Raw genomic sequence first — 19,318 nt, 5'->3', positions numbered from 1 at the left:
TGGTCTCGGAATAGTTTTCAAATCCGTTTGAGGTCCTGACTATTACGATGTATTAAGAAATGGATCCTGCTTGAGAGGCCGAAGGGACGTGTTTGGGTCTAGTTGGTCCTGCAGTTCTGCAGGTTCTACTGCAGGTGTGGTGTGTTGTGGTACTAAGTAACTAAAATCTGTGTGTTTCTTTCATAGTTTCATAAATAGGAGATTATTCCTGACTATATTAGAGGTTAGAAGGTCAGTAGCCAAGGATTAAAGCCATTTGTATGCATTTCAGTCTTTGCCCCGTGACTAAAAGTGCCAACAGACATCTTCTTCAATTAATAGCCACAATCTCAACTGAATACTAAACTAAATAATAACCAGTCCTATAAGGCCTACAGGGTCCACTAACTTTATGGATATGGACTCGAAAGCCCCAACAACTGCCCCTGCCAGTTGCACCACCACCCCAGAAACTAATTGCAAAATCGATTGGCACTCCATATTGTACTTTCCAGATTCCCCGAAACTTTTAACTGAGTAAGTCAGCTCCTGTAGGCTTCTGGTTTTATTTTTATATTTTTGGGCCACTGGCGAAGGGCCAGGAAGGCCCCCCCATCGCAGTGCCATTGATTTCGGTTTATCGGCGAACAATAGGCGGCAAATTTGAGGTTTGGGGAGTGCCAGAAGTTGGTGCCCCAGAACTGCATCTTAGGGCGGCAAGATTGTGGCTGGGATTAGTTATTAAAGAGGCGCGATGGCGGTGTCTAGGCGGCCTCCCCCCGACCACTCTCACCTTCTGCGGTTGGCAACAGGAAGAAGAAAGGGGCAAAAAAATCATTGCATACACTTAGGCGCGCGCACAATAAGCCTCTCAGCCTCAGTCCCAGCCTCCCTGGGTGTTAGTGTTAGTGTTTGGTGTTTTTGGCTCACTGGTGTTGGTGGGCCGGCCAGAGCCAGAGCCAGAGCCAGAGCCGGAGCTGGAGCCGGAAACTGTAAGCAGGCAAGCAGCAAACGGAAACGAAGACCGAAATGCAAGCAAAAAGTAAACATGCCTGCCCCAGCCTCAGTCTCAGCCGGCGCTGGCAGAGCCGGAGGCAGCGGCAGCGACTGCAGCAGAGGCTGAGAGGAGCCAGCCAACCTCCATTGATGTCATTTACCTTTCCACACACACACACACACACACACACACACTGGCACACTCATACTAGGGCAGACAGGAAAAATGCATATTACAAAAGTTGCGTTTAAGCGCCTAAAAGCGGGCAGCACTTTTTTTATTATTATTTTTTTTTGCATTTTGTATTTGCTGCTTATGTTCTCACATGAGACGATACGAGATGACAGAAGGATAGAATGGGGTTGCACTTATATGCACACATGCCACATGCCACATGCCACTTGCCACATAGAATATCTATACATTATATATTGCCGGCCTCGGGCTGCCTTTTGGGGCGCAATACATCGCATATCGATTCAAATTAATTCTATGGAAGCTCCAATAGCTTCTTTACGGCCAGCCACTCTTCGCGATTCGGGCCAAGACTTTCCAAAAATAAGTCTAATAGTTTGGCAATAGTATTCACACTTGGATATTCAAATAGTTAAAGTGAATGCCAATTGAATAATATTAATTTTGATCAGTTTGGCGTTAATTTTACTTAAAAGCAAGTGATTTTAAAATGAGTTATTGAGAGATAATTAGTTTAACTTTTCTGGGTTGAATATTCAAATGGTTAAAATGAATACCAATTGAATTATTGTAAATTTTATTATAACTAACAAATGTTAATAATAATGTTTAATATTAATATACATAATGCTTAATAATTTGGCGTTAATTTCACTTAAAAACAAGAAAGGAAAGCTAACTTCGGGCGGAGCCGAAGTTGATATACCCTTGCAGTTCAGTCGCAGTCCGCTAGGTGGCGCCACCCATCTTATTTTATTAGATATATAGCGGATCGTTTATAGTCGGCCGATCCTTATGAAAATTGGCAGATCAGATTGTTTTCCCCAAAATAGAATCTGTACCAAATCCCATCTTTCTAACTTAAAAAACACCAAAGTTATGCCAATTTCGATCGTTCTATGACAGCTATAGGATATAGTCGGCCGATCCTTACGAAATTTTGTACATAAGATATTTTGGTCAAATATAACATGTGTAGAAACTCCCAACCCTCTAACTTAAAACCAAAGTTATGGCATTTCCGATCAATCAGTTATATGGCAGCTATAGGATATAGTCGACCGATCCCGGATCCCGTTCCGACTTATATACTGCCTGCAAAGGAAAGAAGGGTGTGTGCAAAGTTTCAACTCGATAGCTTTAAAACTGAGAGACTAGTTTGCGTAGAAACAGACAGACGGACAGACGGACAGACGGACCGACGGACAGACGGACAGACGGACAGACGGACATGCTCATATCGACTCAGGAGGTGATCCTGATCAAGAATATATATACTTTATAGGGTCGGAGATGTCTCCTTCACTGCGTTGCACACTTTTGACCAAAATTATAATACCCTCTGCAAGGGTATAAAAAGTTATTTTTAAATAGGTTATTGGGGAATAAATGAATCTTTGTTAGTCCTCTTTTCCGGGTAATATTCATGATTAAATATTCAAATAGTTTTAGTGAATAATAATTAAATATTATTTAATGTTTTTATTACGAACAAATATAAAAGAACCATAAGTATGTATAGTTGAATATTGAAAATAGTTTACAAATCTCTTTAAATCCCTTTTCTCCTCGTATTCATGATTCGTAATATTCATGAATTCCTAAGAGTCCTTTAAATATTTAAAGTGAATATTAGTTGAATAATAATTGAATATTAACTATTATGCTTACTATTTAACAATCGTACTAAAATGCATTATTAGAAGTACTAATACTAATACTAATATAATACTAATACTAATAGTAATTCATAATATTCATATTCATAAATATTCATAATAAATTCATAATAGTCATAATATTGATTATGAATTCTTGCTAGTCCTTTGAATATTTAAAGTGAATATTTGCTGAATATTATTCATAATTATTATTACAAACAGATATTAGAGAATATGCAATGGAAAAAAATGAATATTATAAATAGCTTAGAAATCCCTATGAATCCTTTTATTCTACCTTCTATTTGGGATGAATTCTCAGGAGCCTTTTGAATATTGAAAGTGAATATTAGTTAAAAAAGTGATTAAATATTATTCAAAGATATTTTTATTAAGATTATTGTTAAAATATAAGATTTATAAACTCCAAATACAACTAAGTTTCAAAGTCTTAAAATATTCTACTCCTATTCTCTGAGTAGTATTCATCATGTATTCTTGAGTGTCTCCTGAATATTCAACATGAAATCTATTTGATTAAGGCTTTCTTGACTGTTTGAATATTTCGTCCTTGTAAAGGACCTCATAAAGCTCTCCTAGTAATGACTTATTCCACCAAAGGACTCAAAGAAACGATGGAGAGTGATTCTTTCAGTGATTCAATTGCGATTCTCGGCGCCCGGATCGCTCACTGACGACTCATTTATTCCGTCTCATTGATTCATATCCAGAGCGGACGACTCCTTCAGCCAGGACTCATTCATTACCCGGCGTAGCTGCGATGTCCTCGCCTTTGTCGGGCGCATCCTTTAAGTAGGCTATCGTCCTAGCCTCGCTCCTCGCTCCATCCTCGTTCTCATTCGCAGCTCCCTGGCACCTCCCCAGCCCCTCGCTAGCGTAGCGTGAGTGTTTGCACTTTGCGCTGTGCTGACAGTTGATAATTCATTAGCACATGTTCTATTTGACGTTCGTTCATCCGTGTTAACACACACGGACACACGGACGCGCACACCCTGCAAGTTAGGGTGGGCCTTGTTTTTACCTTCTCCTATGCCATTAGTTGGTTCGAACAGTAAGGAAAGAGTTTTAAAATAATTAATAAAATATATTATTATTTATTAATAATTTAAATATTTAAATGTACCCCTCACTTGTTTCCCTAGCAAGTCCACCCTAATAGAACTCAAACACTCACACACAAAGCCAAATTGTCTTTGTGTGTATGCCAGAAGAGAACAGCGACAGAGAAGGAGAAGGAGAAAGAGAAAGAGAGCGCGAGCTCAAGCCGCCTGCCGCCTGCTGCCTGCCTGTGCTTGTCTTTGGCTGCTGCGTCTCTGTTACCAACGCTGTGATAACAAGCCAACGGCGAGAGAGCCGCACAAAAAAAGGATTTGGCGTTTGCCTTTTTGGCCGCGTTTCGTCCGCTTTGTGCCGGCTCTTCTCGAACGATGCTGCAGCGGTGGCTGGCGCTGCTGCTGCTGCTGCTGCCACAGCTATTGCCTTCCGTGTTCTCCGCTTTTTAGTGCGCATTTAGACGTCGACTGAGACGGAGACTGAGACTGCGACGGCGGTGCCTCAGAGTCGCTCGTGTTCGTGGGTAAAAAAAAATGCCAGAAAACAGAAACAAAAAAAAAAGTCAAGATGCTGGCTGGTTGTGTGACGAAAGACTACGTTGCGTATACGTAACGTGGGCTGCGCGTGTTCGTGATAATGGACTGCCGCTCTCCGCAGTCGCTGCCCGCAAATATAACGGCGATGATGATGCGATAATGACGTGACTAATCATGATGCACAGCACAGCACAGCACGCTGCCGGGGCGACGCGAGGCGAACCACGTTGCGTATACGTAACGTGGGTAGCGGCAATAAAATGTGCGGCATTTTCGCCAAAAACACAAAAACAACAACAACGGCAGCATTCTGGCGGCAACAACAGCCAATTATTGTCATTCCCGCTGATTGTTTTTAAACAAATGCCTCTCGCGGGCGTGTATGCGTGTGTGTGTGCGGAAAATAAACAAAAACAAATGCATTTTGTTTGCTACTTTTTTGTTATTGTTTTTTTGCGAGTGTGTGGCAATCATGTGCAAGAATGCAACGAAAACATCAACTAGCGCCCCACGCCGCTTCAACGTGCCGCGCCCGAAAAATGAAAATGAAAAAAAAAAATAAAAAATGAATCTCGCGTGCCGGCTACCGGCTAACTGCGACGCAGCTCCCGGCAGCGACTGCGACTGCGACTACAACTGCAACTGCCACTGCAACTGCTAAGTGCGATGGGGCCACTGCCGTTGACCACAAATCTAATTAGCCTTGCATTCTTTTCCCAGTTAATTTTAATTGCAACTGATTTATGAACAACGCAATAATTTTTTAGCTCTCCTTGTCCCTCCGTCCTTTGCGTCTGCAATATTTTGTTTTGTCAGTCGCCGCTTATTCCTTTTCTTCGCCTTCGTAGGGGGGCAGGGTTTTTTTTTGTAATATTTCTTTTTTATCGCCGAGAAGCGAGAAAAGCTAGAGCACATCCGTCTGACGGAGAGCCCGAAAGTGCTCTTCGTGCAATTGCACAGGCGACGAATCTGTCACAGGCAGAGCCCGCAAATAACTGTCAACCACCACTTCTGAAGCGCCTGTAAAAAGTCTTCGAAAACACGTTTCAAAAGGGTTGAAATTGGTTTTTCCGATATTTTTTCGAAGACATGGGATTTATCTGAAGTATTGACAGGATGTTGCCCAGAAACTCGAAACTTAAGTGTTTTTCATCTTTTTAATCAACAGAGAAAATCAAGCTTTGCACAGACATACCATACAACTTTCAAGGAAGTTCAAAATGGCTGCCGAAAACAAGGGCAATAAAATGGAAACTTTTATTTTAAAATATCATCATTAAATGGAAAAGAGGTTGGATTAAACTACAACTTGAGATATTTATTTAAATTAAAAACAAAATATTTAAAAGCTTTAGAGATTAACCGAATAAACCACACATCAATTTGAATAGAAAAATTAGTCTTTCTGATAACAGTTTAGTAATACACTTTTGCCGTAAAAAATGATAAAAATGCCCTGCTTGTGACTAAAAAACTGAATGAATCAGTCTATGAAACAAAGAATCGAATAAAAAACAAAAAAAGGGTCCGTTCATAACTGTTTTTGTAGAAAAAAAATCACTATTAAATGTTTTCTTTAGATGCCAACATCAAAATATCTCTGGTAACAGGACACTGTTTCAGTGAATCTGAGATTTTAGAAATAGAATCTAGGATTCCACCCAGAATCTAAGATTTCAAGAATATTGTTGCATACTAGGCGTATACGCAATGCCTAATATGGGACTCTCATGTCTCTCATCTCTATTCTTATGAGAAATTGGCATTAAATATTAAGTATTTCAGGAAAAAAAAACTGAAGCTTCTTGAGTGGTCGAATCGTTACTTTCGTCGCCTGTCAACTCGGCTTCTGTTGCAATTGTCTTTTCGCCTTTGGCTGTTCTTCCGTGCATGTTGTTGCTGTTGCTGCGCTGCAAGTCGCGCCTTGGCTCGAGTGCGCTCTCCCAGTGGCTTGGCTCTCTCTCCGCACTCGCTCTCCGTGTCTCGTGGTCCCTTTCGTTCTGCCAGTTCTTAAGCTTTGCATTACACGAGCGCAAAAACTCGAAGCTACAAGCAAAAAAGAAGAAAAAAAAAAAAAGAACAAAATGGAGGGGGGAAAAAGCTAACGGCAAAATCGCATCGCTGGCATGCATATGTGTGTGTGTGTGTGTGTGTAGTTTCTGCTGCTGCTGTTGTCGTCATCGTTTTTGCTAATTTCTTATAAGAATTTTCTTGAACAATTTTCTCGCTGCTGCTGGTGCTGCTGCTGGTGCTCTGTCTCGGTTTTTATTAGAAGTCGTTGGCAGCCAGTTGAGTTGCTGTTTTTTTTTTTTCTATTGCTGCTGCTGCAGTTGCCTGCGTTGTTGTTGTTGTGGCTTCTATTGCTGCTGTCGTCTGCCAGCAACTTTAGCTGTTCTTGTTGCTGCTCCTGCTGCCGTGTCCGTCGTCATCGTTTAACGGTGCTTCCAAGTCGTTGTGTGCAATTGCAAGAGACTGCACTCAGAAAAAAAAGTTACACTTTCTTTGTACATAAAATAAATAAAAAAAAAATAAATATAAATCTTAAGCTAGAATTTAATTGAATTTTAAGTTAAGATTTAAATAAAAAAAAATATATTTAAATTCTTATTCTCGGAGTGCTGCCAGATTGCAAAAAGTCCCGCTCCTCCCCTCCCTTTCCTCTTCCGCTTTGTTGTTCCACTTTATTTTGGTCACTTTTTTGTGGCTCTCTTGCCTCTTGCTTTTGAGGCTCTTATCAGCTATCAAACGGTAATGAGAAGAGTTTGTCGGCTAAGAGGGGGTGGGCGGTAGGGGGGTGGCTGAGAGCAGAACATGAGTGCAGGATGGGCAGGATGCCATGAGAGGGAAGTGTGAGCGAGAGCGTGAGCGGGGAGAAAAGGACAGTGAGGGAGACATCAAAGTGGAAAATGTAAACAGATTCATTCAGAGGCAACTGCCGCTGACACATTGCAGTCAGCAGAGCCCCCTCCTCGCCCCCCCTTTCACCTTTCGTCCGATCTGCCCCTGCCCCTGCCCTGCCCCTACCCCCATCTGTTGCCATGAATTTAGGCCACAAAAATGCCATCGTTGGCAATGTCCAAAAAGCAAAGCACAAAAAGGAACGAGCGCAAAAAATAAGACCCCAGCACATGGGGGGGTGGTGGTGGTAGGGGAGATGGAGCAGCTTACAGAGAGCGGGAGAGAGAGGGACACAGAGAGACAGAGAATGCAAGAGAAGAGGAATGCGAGTGGGAATGCATATCGGGGGATCCCCCTCGCGGGGCAGACGCGGCCGATGTTCGACAAATAAATTCGAAAATTCGCGATGAAAATAACTCAACGTGACACACGAGTACTGTGTACTCTGTACATGTGTCGGTGGACATTTCTACACATGTCTGTGTATGTGTGGGGGGTGGGGGTGGGGGATAAAGGTTAACCTTATGCCACTGGCAGGCACATCCACAAGTTTAAAGTTCGTTTGGAGATACAATCGTAAGAAAGAGCCCATCTTTCTTCATTTTAGCCCCACTGTATGGGGCATCAACTCGAACGTGACCTGAACTCATGTGCTGGAGAAGAGGACCCCCCTTCCCATTCCCCCTCCCCTCCGCCTCCTCAAAAAAAAAAAGGACGAATCGCAGTCTGCGGGCTGGGAATATGAATGACAAATGAACGGCCCCTGAATTATTCAGATTACGAGTCTGTGGCAAGTGTGCGGGAAATGAATATGGTCGAGTTAAGAGCCGCATGCCCAATGAGCATTAAAGGCCAGAAGGCGTCCAGAGCGGGCCGCAGACTGGCAGTTGGAGGGAGATGGGTAGACTGCCGTTTAGGGTCTATAGCTTTTACGGCTAGAACCGTTTGGGAATCATAAGGGAAATATGAGTGGGTAAAAAGCAGTTTCGCGGCCAAAAAATAAATATTTCTTAAGAGAAACTTGTACTTTCGATTAAAAAAACTATTAGTTACTCAAGTAGACTTTATTTTTAAAAGAAAATGGTAAATCGATTAAGAAAAGTCGATTAAATTAATCGATATGTTGATTAAGAAGTAAGAAATTAAGTAGAAACTTAAAAAAAAAAAAAGAAAGAGAGTCCTTCAGAAAGAGGCAGATTCTGTCGGTTTTGGAATTATCTAAAATATTTGTATCTGGTGGATTCTTTAGAGGAATGGATAGATATAGGGTAGAATAGAGTAAAATAGAAGAGAATAGGGTAGAATAGGATAGATAATCAACAAAGAAATTAAAGATTTTTCATTTTTGATGAAATTTTGCTCTAAATTGTTAATTAAAAAATAGTAATAAATTGTTTGAAAATAAGTATCTTTACTCATTAACTGAGGAATATTATTATAAAGATTGTGTAACAATTTCAGACCAATTTTCAGAAAATTTCAGAAATCTCTTTGGAAACTTGGTTCGACCCAGTCCCGAACCTGCCTGGTCCAAAGGGGCTTACAAATTGAAGTATATCTCATAGAATAATAGGTTCTAAATCTATATCCATATACCTTTATTTGGTTCTTTATTCCCAAAAATCATTCCACACCTCAAACTGCTTAGCCTCCTAATTGCCATTCATATTTTAAAAACAAGTCTGCCTCGAGGTGGGTATTAGGCAGGTGCAAGACCCACAGACACTGGGGCACGAACAAGGGGCACGAACAAGGGGCACTCTTCCACTTAGCCGATGATGCAGATGCAGATGCAGATGCATGCTGCAGATTCAGATGCGGAGGCAGATGCATGAACACGCACTCGACGATGCAAATCGAATTGAAATCGCAATTCGAGGGAGTGGAGTTGGCAGCCAACCGCATCCGCATCCGCAGCCATCCCGCCGGCGTTCAATATCCTGCACAAGGACGAGCAGCGAAATCGAATTTGCATGCCACAGTCCTCCTCCCATCCTGCCACCGCAGCATGCTGTCATCAAAGTGTCAGGTCCTGTGGAACATTGATGATGCTATTGGCCTCGCTCGACTGGCTGCCTACTCGGCCATGCGGCCACCGCAGCTGACCTTTGCCCAGCAGCCACCACCCCACCACCCACTCTGGCCCCAATTAGGCTGGAAGGACGACCAGCTTTGCGGTGGCCTTCCCTACCCAATCCCAATCCCAATCCCCATCCCAATCCCAATCCCAATCCCAATCGCACTCCACACGCACATTTCAATTTTCGGAGCTGCACCTTGCCCCCCAGAGCCGCCACCCAGTATGGAGTTCCACCCCCCTGCCCACCTGCCACCAGAGCACTCCACCTGTTTGATTCTGTCGGAGATTTGCGTTTGTTTTCCGATTGTTGGGGTTAGCCCGGCTCCGACTCCGGCTCTAAGGCTCTGCGGTTTCCTGTGGGGAGCTGGCTTTTGGACGCCCAACTGCTTGTTGTTCTTTGCTTTTGGGTTGAAATCAACAAGTGTCAAAATAGACATCAAAATAATACAATTTGTTCTTCAAATGTTGCTGCTTATTCCATAAGACTTCCAAGAAAGCCTTCCCTTCCCCGATATGGCAATAATAAAGGGCTGAAATAGAACCTTTTCGGAATGTTTTTGGAACTAGTAGTTAAGACTAGTAGATTCATTTCAGTCTTTGGAGTTTATTTTTGCCGTTTGGCCCATATATTTCTTTCCAGTGGTATAATTATAATATAATATTAATACTATTACCTTGTTCGGGATACGCTCCGAACAGGTGCTAGCAACCAAGTCCATATCTATTTTTGCTCTCTCTTTTTTGGGTTCACTTGCCCAAGTCTACAAGTCCCTTAAGAAGTCATAACTACTCCTTATACCATATAATCTACTACAATATAATCTACTACCATATAATCTACTACCATAGAAAGAATATACCCATGGACCATTTGAGAAGCCTTTCTTTATTCAATGGATCGAAATCAAAAGACGTTAGTGACTAAATGGGTATTCATACCCGGTACTTTTGAAGAACGAGTCAAGTATTGGATGTCTCTTGAGGGCCTTTTAAGAAACTTCCTTAAGGCTTTCCCTATAGCTCTTGAACCTACATACATTGTTTTAAAACAAGGTTAATATTATTATTATTATTATTATTTTATTATATTATTATATTATTATTATTTTATTATATTATTATATTATTAGTTAAAATTAGGTTTCAGGGGAAAGGGAGAGCTTATAAAGGGAGTGTCTGAGACACTATAGAATCGAATATTGAATACCTGGTACTCCCTAGAATATCATGTCCAAGTAAGAACTCAAGTGAAGAGACTTCCCAGAAGCCTTTCTGCACAGAAGGTGTCAGTAACTAAATGGATACTCATACCCGCTACTTCTGAAGTACTTGTATCTTGTATCTATAAGATATAGAATCTATGGTAGCTCCAAGACCCCTGGAAGAAACCCAACTAGAGGGCTGGGCACTCCTCCTCCTACCTGTCCCTCCTAGTTGGTATTAATCAGCGGCTTCTGGATCCCAAATTGAAGTCGAGGGGAGGCGCCACTCGGCGGATGGCAAATAAAGGGGTTTATGCCACTCCGTAATGCCTTTTACGGCCAAGGGGTTAGTTGTGGTGTTAATGAAGCAAACTTTGTGGTCGGTTGTCTTTTGGGTGGAAGGGGGTGGGGGGTGAGCAATTAGCAGGCCATTTGTGCGAGTGGCGCCCCCGACATAATTGTCACTCACTTGCCACAGACACTCGTCGCTCGTCCCTGGATGGCTTGATTAGTACGTTGCACGTTGCCGCCTCGTAAACAAAACGCTTTTCGTACGCACCTGGTTTCCCCCCCCTGGGGGGTGGGGTAGAGCAAAAAATGGCAAAAGGTAAAGAGGGGACAAGGGGAGGAGGAGGGGGAAGGGGAAAAAAGGGAAAAGCACCGGCGGCAACATCAGCGGCAGCAACAGGAATTACAAAATCTGATTTGACACGCAAAGCCTCAAAGCGAAGCAGCAAGAACAAGAGAAAGAAAAACAACAAAATGTTGCAGGACAAAACGGTGGGCGTGGCAGAGGAGTGGAGGGGAGGGAAGGGGTGCCACAAATATGATTGGCGTGCAAAAGCGTTTAGCGGCAGCCAGATTATGTTTGCGTTTATGCTGATGGCTGCTGCTGCTTCTCTTCCTCTTCTTGCTGCACTGACGAGCCAAGGTCGTTAAGGGGCGGGGGTGGCAGGGTGGCAGGGTGGCGGGGTGGTGGCTAGGTGTTGCATGTTAGCAGTTGCCCGACTTCATGCTGCATGTTCGCACTTCGCCGTGGCACTTCTGCCCTCAGTTTTATGGCAAGGTCCTAGGTGTAGTTGGAGGAGCGTTCTTTTTGCAGGTTATCATATATGGCGGGGGAGTATTGTCCTTAAGTCCCTTGATTTTGTTTCTAAAATCCCTTAATAACTTGCTTACTTTGAGGCAGAGATGATCTAGGACTTGTGGCCATGGAGTTAGAAGCTTCAGAGGCTATGCTTCTTGGTAACTAGATGGTAGATAGTAGATAGTAGATATTAGATAGTAGATAGTAGATACTCGTAGTAGAATAGAAGATAGAACCTTCTATTTCCATCACTATTCAGGACCTACAGACCTCCTTGCTGGGCAGACTGACTGTCACTAGGCAGAAGAGGTTGAGAAATCTCAAAGAATCTGCTTTAGTCTTTGGTTCTCCAGTACATATGTTCTTTGGTACATATGTATATATATATGTATATATATATATATATATATTGTTAGTTATAGGATAGGACTATAAACTATTAGTTCCTACTTTTAATATAGCTACTGTACTGTATATTCTACTGTATAGCTACTTGTAGTAACATTTATACTCTTTAGATACTTTGTAGACAGATACTTTATACACAGATACTTGTTACCTAATAAACCTGTTGCGTATCAGATATAGTACTATTTAATATTATTATTGGTTCCTGTGTGATATTCCTGCCATGATAAGATAATCTTAAAATGACAGAGAAAAGCATTCTGGAAACCAGCTGTTATAAGGTTGAAGAACTCTTCTAAAGTCCCTTTCTTTTGTTTCGCAAGTCAATATAGTCTTCTTGTGAGGCTGAAGGGATCAAGGACTTGTGGTCCGAAACGCATAAAGACCAAGTTATTATTAAGGATCTGCACACCTTTTTGTTCAGAAGACCTAGAGAGGTGGGGAAAGAAGAGTACCGGGGATCATATAGTTTAAATTATTAGTTAATAGAGTCTGTTCAAAAACTTATCCTAAACCTGGGAAATGTGATATTTATAGATTTATAGACTTTGTAAACCTGTTACTCAATACTTGATAAACTTAAAGTTATTATTTGGGATATAATGGACTAACCAGCCATTAATAACTAGTTCACGAGAGGCAGAGATGGTGGTCGTATCTAAGGCCTTTCCTTTTTAGTTATTATTGGGGATCACATACCTAGAGGGCTTAGAGAGGTAGAAACAGGAGAGTACCGGGTATCCAATCTGGAAATAGTCTATGCCACACTTTTGGACATGCTAATTGAATCCTGATGAGAAATTATCCTTGTAGTTTAATTATAATATTTGAGTGAGAGTAAGCCAATTTAAAAGAGGTTGCAGACAGAATGCAGACTGAGTCCCTGGAGTATGTAGTAGTAGACAATATATCGGAGTATAAATAGTAGTATTAATAGTAGTTTAAATATAGATAGTAGATAATAGTCTAAATTTTTGACTCAGTCTTAAATTTTGAATAATATAACACCAAAAGTTCTATAAGGCAAACAATATTAAGACTTTTGGAGAGAAATAATAGAACCCTTAACGAGAGTTACAGAATGCAGGGAGTTATAGAAGAGCAGCAGATTCCACATGGCTGTGAAACACTGTCGAAGCCCCTTCGTTGTTATTATGATTTGAGAGATATAATACATTTATTTAGTGCCTATCAGATATCATATAGAGCCAGTTCCAAGTAAGATAGGCCTGAGTATTGGGTATCATATGTGAGGAAAACTATCTAAAAAGCAACTAACAAGTTCTTTGTTAGTGGCTAGTTGAGGTAGTTGAGATACTTGAGTATTATGTATCTGGAAAAATTACTAAAGCCATTAGATTAAAGGAAAGAAAATGATATTCCTTTAAGGAAAATTACATAAAGGCTGAGCATGAGTATTTATCTCTAATTTCTCTAGGAGGAATATTGGAAGGAGGATCAAGTCAGGACTGCATATAGTGGGGAAAAGGATTATCGTTGATGTTATAGTTGAAATCGTAGAAGGTAAAACTCAGAAGGTAGTGCCATTATCAGAGACCCAAAGAAGGGTTCTGCAGGAGTGGGTATTGACTTAAATTTGAAGAGAAGACAGGAGCAGTACCGGGTATCACATATCACATGCTTGAACCCTAGTCCCTAGACTCCCCCACTTGTATTCTCAAATAAAACCGCATTCAACACAAATCTTGAGAGCGTACTTGGCTTGGGAGATGAATCACAATTTGTGAGCAAAATTATGAGAAATAATTTGAATTCTGAGCTGGCAGTGGAGGGAGTTCGGAGGGAGTCCTTGATCCTGGCACATCCTGGTCCGCCGCTGTTCGGGCCATTGTTTTGTTAACCGAATTGTCCTTGGACGGCTGACTAGCTGGCTTGGTTGGCTGGTTGGCCAAAAAGGGTTGCCAGAAACAGAAACCGAAACAGAAACAGAAACAGGGTTTAAGCCACCACCCCCCACCCCCCTTTATGGGAATCCTTGACATTTTTAAAAACACATCGCTGGCAGGACGGCCTTCTCTGGTATTTTGTATGCCTTTGTAGGGACGCCTCTCCGCCCCACCACTCCCTGCCACCCACTGCCACCCACTAGCCTTTGCTGGCAGCGTCCTTGCCGCTTATTTGCGCTTCCTTTGGCAGCCAAAGTCGTTAAATGCGCTTTGCACTTTGTCCCCCTCACCCTCCCCCTGCTCCCTCATTATGGCAGCCATTGTCTTCTCCTGGGCCTCCAAACTCGATTCGCGAGCGGATGGCGAAGGTCAAGGGGCGCCGCGTAGCTCGCATGTGGCTGCCACATGGCGAGGGCCGGAGACCAGAGACTTGGGCGCCAGTGGGAGTGCTTTCCGCCTCCCCCTCTGGGTTGGGGGGGTGGTGGCCGGATAGACATGCAGATTGCACGAGAGGGGGGGCGAGAGCATACATATTCTATTTTTTGTATTTATTGGGTATGTGGGAGGGGGACTTCTTGAAGGTGAATCGGGATTACCTGACGAGGTGTTCCCTGCTCTGTCCGCTTGTCCGTTTGTTTAATTTTGGAGCATAACTTATGGATTTCAAACTATGAAGTGGGAAAAAGATACTTTTAAGGAAGATACTTTGATGATGGAACATGAAATTATAATTCTTCAAGGATCAGGACTCTCTGACATATATTTAAGACTTGTCCCCTGTCCGCCTCTCATAAGTTTTTAATTTTGAACTATAAAGTAGTAAACAGATACTTTTAAGGAAGATATTTTTAGTAATTAATATTATTTTAAGATCAGGACCATCTTATAATTATTAACAGATTATAATTATTAACTTGTCCGCATGTTCGTTAATTTCATTTTGGAACATAAGTTGTTGATTTGTATCTATAAAGAGTGTTGAAGATACTTCTAAGGAAGATTCAGGACTATCGGATATATCAGACTAATCAGAGTAACTAGTCTTTAAAGCTTTGTCCGCATGTCCACTTGTCCGCATGTCCGTTATGGAAGAAGAAACTAATATTCTTTGAGAATCAGGACTATCTGCCATGAATTTTAGAACTTGAAAGATACTTAGACCTATACACAAGATACTTTTAGGATCAAGACTATCTGACACGTATTTAGAGACTTGTCCGTTTGTCCGCCTGTCCGTTTCTATAACTTTTTCAGCCAAGAGCTATCTTGATTTTGAAACTATTATGCTTTGTGGCATAAACTAATTGAAAAATCCGCAAACTTTCAGGTTCAGGATTATCTATCAGACTTATAATCACTACGACAGTAGTTGTTTAAGCCTTGTCCGTCTGTCCGCTTGTCCGCCTGTCCGCTCGTTGAATTTTTGAAACACAAGTTATGGACTTTATACTGGGAAGTATGATAAGGAATCTTTGTGAAAGAAATTTAGAGAAAATCTACTCTCCATTGTTATTAGGCTCATCTAAGATTAGTCTTTACGGCCTTGTCCTCATGTCCGCTTGTCCGCATGTCCGTTTGTGTATTTTTTGAAGCATAACTTATTGATTTTAAACTAAGAAGTCTGATAAAGCATCTAGATGGAGTAAATTTCAACTCAAAACTCAATATTATTTCAGAATCAGGACTATCGGAGTAGTTCTTTTAAAGCTTTGTCCGCCTGTCCGCTTGTCCGCATGTCCGTTTGTCCGTTTTTTGAATTTTTTAATCTATAAAGTATGATTAAATGTCTCAATAGAATAAATTTAAACAAAAAACACTACTCTTTCGGAATCCGGACTATCTGATAAGTGCATATCTGATAGCCATGTCCGCCTGTCCGCTTGTCCGCAAGTCCACTTGATCATTTAAACCCAAGCTATAAGAATGCTATAAAAACTGTATCCTACAACTTACTCCCCATAAAATAGATGAAATCCTTAATTTAAACCCCAAAACTGAACCCCTTTCCGCTGAATCCCAACTCCTAGGCCGAAGCCATCGAAGGGACTGCCCAGGAGACACTTGTGGGCATTGTTATTGCCGTCGCATCATCGGCTCAATTAGGGCAGTTATCATCACCAATGGGTTAGTCCTCCTAATGGGTGTCCAACAACCAGTTAGTGTCTCATCCGTCCTCGAGGGGACTCGGGACGTCCCGGCTCCCTCCGAAATCATCGCGTCGATAATTGTTCTATTAGGCAAATGAGTTTCGGGGCAGGTACAGGCCTTGCACCTTGCCATGTTGTTGTTGCCACGCCCCCTTCTGACACCTCTTCACCCCCCCGCCCAAGTATGTGTGTCAAGGTTGTCCAGTCCACTGGCCAACTGGCCAACTGGTCAGGACGGGAAGGCCGAACTCGAACCCGAACTCGAACTCTTCGGATACAGTTGGCCCCTCCGATGATGATGGGAAGGAGATGCCCCTAGTAATGCCCCTAATGATGATGATGATAATTATGATGATGATGATGATAATGCTAATGATAATGACGGCCAGGCAGGCTCCTCCGGTTCGAGTGCAGTGCGAAACTAAAATATGCAAATTATGGTTCCAGCGGCCAGTCCAGTCCGCCAGTCCAGTAGTGTTCTGGGAAATTGTTTCCGATTCCGATTCGAGGGGGCTGGCCGTGAACATCTTTATTCACTTAGTCCGCCACCGGGGGGTAATGGGGGTCTTATGGCAGACACTTGTCCTGTCCCCAGCCAGTGGGGTCGGGGGGGAAGACTACATAGCTGGAAGAAAGAGGGACTAGTGGCTTGGTTTTTATGAGAAATTAGGGAATCTCTTAGGGACTTATCCCTTCCAGAAACAAACTATCCATCAGCTTTGGATTTGATTTCATATATTCATTTATAATAATATTAATACTAATACTACTTACAATACTCTTAATGTGAAAACTATCAGATAAAGATATCAGAGGAGCTTTTAAAGTGTTTTTAGGACAAATTAAGTATAAAGGTTTTAAAGCCAGCTTTCTTGACCTGCTCTCCAACTTAACTCAACTCTTGATATTTTTTCAACTATTTCGGAAAAAGTTCTTATTGGCTTTCAGATCTGAAACCTTTCAGGCAGTCATCCACTTTTGCAAATGAAACTTTTGTTCAACTGGCTATCAGGATACATATCTAAGAAATACATTGAAATCGTATTGGAATTTAGGACATGGTCCGGAAAATATGAATAACTTCAACTCATCATTTTAGGAAAAGCCAAGAAATATTGTCTTATTTAATAACTTAACGGCCTAAGAGGTGAATGGAATAATATTATAATGGTTTCTTTTTTTATACCTCAATAAAAAATGTATTTTTGGGGAGAGTCTATATAGGAATTTATTCTAGGACCTATTAGATTCCATTAGATCTATAAGATTGTGGATGGATCTATAGACCTACTTTTAACCTTCCTATGATATTTGATATTTGACTTTTAAATTTTTTACATCAAGGCGAGAATATGATGTTTATTGTTTACTATCATATGAGTTTATTGTCATTTGAGCCCTTTTAATGAGCATTCAGTGGAGCATTTTCCATCCCTTTGGCCAGAACTTCCGCCGATAGGTTCTCTTGACATTCTTGACGGATATTGTCTTCAGGAACTGAAAGAGTCTGAGGAAACCAGCGCCTCTTCAAGCCCCACAAAAAGAAGTCTGGAGCGGCCAAATCATGCGATCTTGCTGGCCAAATCGCCAGAACGTGGGATTGGGCGCCGGGGGATTGAAATGCATCCTTCAGCCAATAGTCACCAGTACCTGCGTGAAAACAGAACTTACATGGGAGGCCAATTGCAGAATTTATAGCATCTTCTGATAGGAGGACTACTTTTGCGCCACCCAGTATTATATCTATAGGGTTCTATAAGATCTCCAAGATGCTGCAAGATCTATCAGATTCTATATCATAGAATCTATAGGACTTCGGAACCTATCCGACTCATCTTATGGCTCCTTTTCCAGCCCAAACTTTTACATAGAATCTCGATAATATCTTATATCTCATTAGAGATACATGTCTCTCAAAGATGCTTGCTTAATCCAAAAGATCCCCCCTAGATTCTTGTAGATCTGTATATCTATAAGGTCTGTAAGGTTCTACAAGATTAATGCTTATCTTAAAGCTCTTTTTCAAGCCCAGACTGTTGTACAAAGTGTGAACTTCAATGTAATGTCTTGTTTTATAAAGTTTCAAATATCTTTCAGAGATACTCATCAGAGATATCTCTGAAAGGTGCTTGCCTAGATTCCCAAGATTCTATTAGATCTATTAGATATCTTTAAAATTGTGTAAGATCTATAAGATTCATGAATATTCCTGCTTCTAGCTCACTTTCCAGACTTGCTTGTAATAAAAAATATAATATTTTTTATGTATCTCAAGAGATAAGGTCTACCCTATCCCATCTACTTCTCCTACTCCTCAAAGATGCGTAGTCCCCAAGATCTGCTCTAGATTCAAGTCTACTTCTTGTAGATGAATTTGCAGATTTATCTTATTGAATCTGCAACTAACTATCTAACTAACTAACTATCTTATTATTGAATCTGCAACTAACTCTCTTTTGTAAGACTCTATAAAATTCTATAATATTCCCGATTATCATATAGCTCTTTTTACAGCCCATACTTCCCTATAAAGTATAAACTCAAAAGTATCTAAAAGTATAATATCTTAAGTCCCAAGAGATAAGGTCTCCCTTATTCCATCTCCTCCTCAAAGATGCTTAGTCCCCAAGATCTCCTCTAGCTTCTCTACAAATAATACATTTCTTGCAGACCCTATTACCTTATTGATTTAGTATCTGAGTCTCTCCACTCCAAGATGTATCTTGCAGATAAAAATGATGAGAAAAACTTTAATCCCGTTTGACTTCCAGATTCTGTTTTGGAAAGCCGATCGTCGCCATGATTCCCTTTCCAGTGGAGCTGGAAGTGCAGCTGGAAACTGAGTCACCTTTTCTGAATTTTTGTTCTTTTTTTTTTTGATAGATGGACAGCAGAGGTCTGGGGTCTTGAGGTTTTTTCCGTTTCAGGGTCTAGGTAGTTTCCGACCCGCCAGAGGCAGAGGCAGGGGCACAGGGGCAGAGGCACATTAGCCCGCCGAGTGGTCGGGAGCTGTCGACGGGTTGCATTATCGCTTCCCTCCATCGATGCGTTCCATTCGCAAGCTACGCCGGGGGGGCGAGCGGGGAGTATCTAGGGGTGTGTGTTTGTATCTTTGAGACTCCTCCCCCACCCTCCCCCCTCATCGCC

General features: G+C 41.6%; 1 protein-coding gene across 4 annotated transcripts in view; it reads left to right on the top strand.

The window, feature by feature from the left end:
- LOC6502935 (nascent polypeptide-associated complex subunit alpha, muscle-specific form) overlaps nucleotides 1–19,318 on the top strand; it is a 56,465-nt gene that overhangs the window by 8,284 nt on the left and 28,863 nt on the right. Inside the window, exon 1 of one of the 4 annotated variants that reach the window (XM_044716926.1) lies at nucleotides 4,357–4,429. The exons of the other annotated variants lie outside the window; for them this stretch is intronic. The gene's annotated coding sequence lies outside the window, so the exon portion shown is untranslated. Of the gene's footprint in view, nucleotides 1–4,356; nucleotides 4,430–19,318 lie in introns of those variants that run through there. 4 annotated transcript variants of the gene reach the window in all.

The sequence above is a fragment of the Drosophila ananassae genome, chromosome XL (genome assembly GCF_017639315.1).
Source record: "Drosophila ananassae strain 14024-0371.13 chromosome XL, ASM1763931v2, whole genome shotgun sequence".
In the NCBI taxonomy this organism is placed as follows: Eukaryota; Metazoa; Arthropoda; class Insecta; order Diptera; family Drosophilidae; genus Drosophila; species Drosophila ananassae.
Note: the sequence above shows the minus strand (reverse complement) of the source record. Positions and strands in the feature narration are given on the sequence as shown.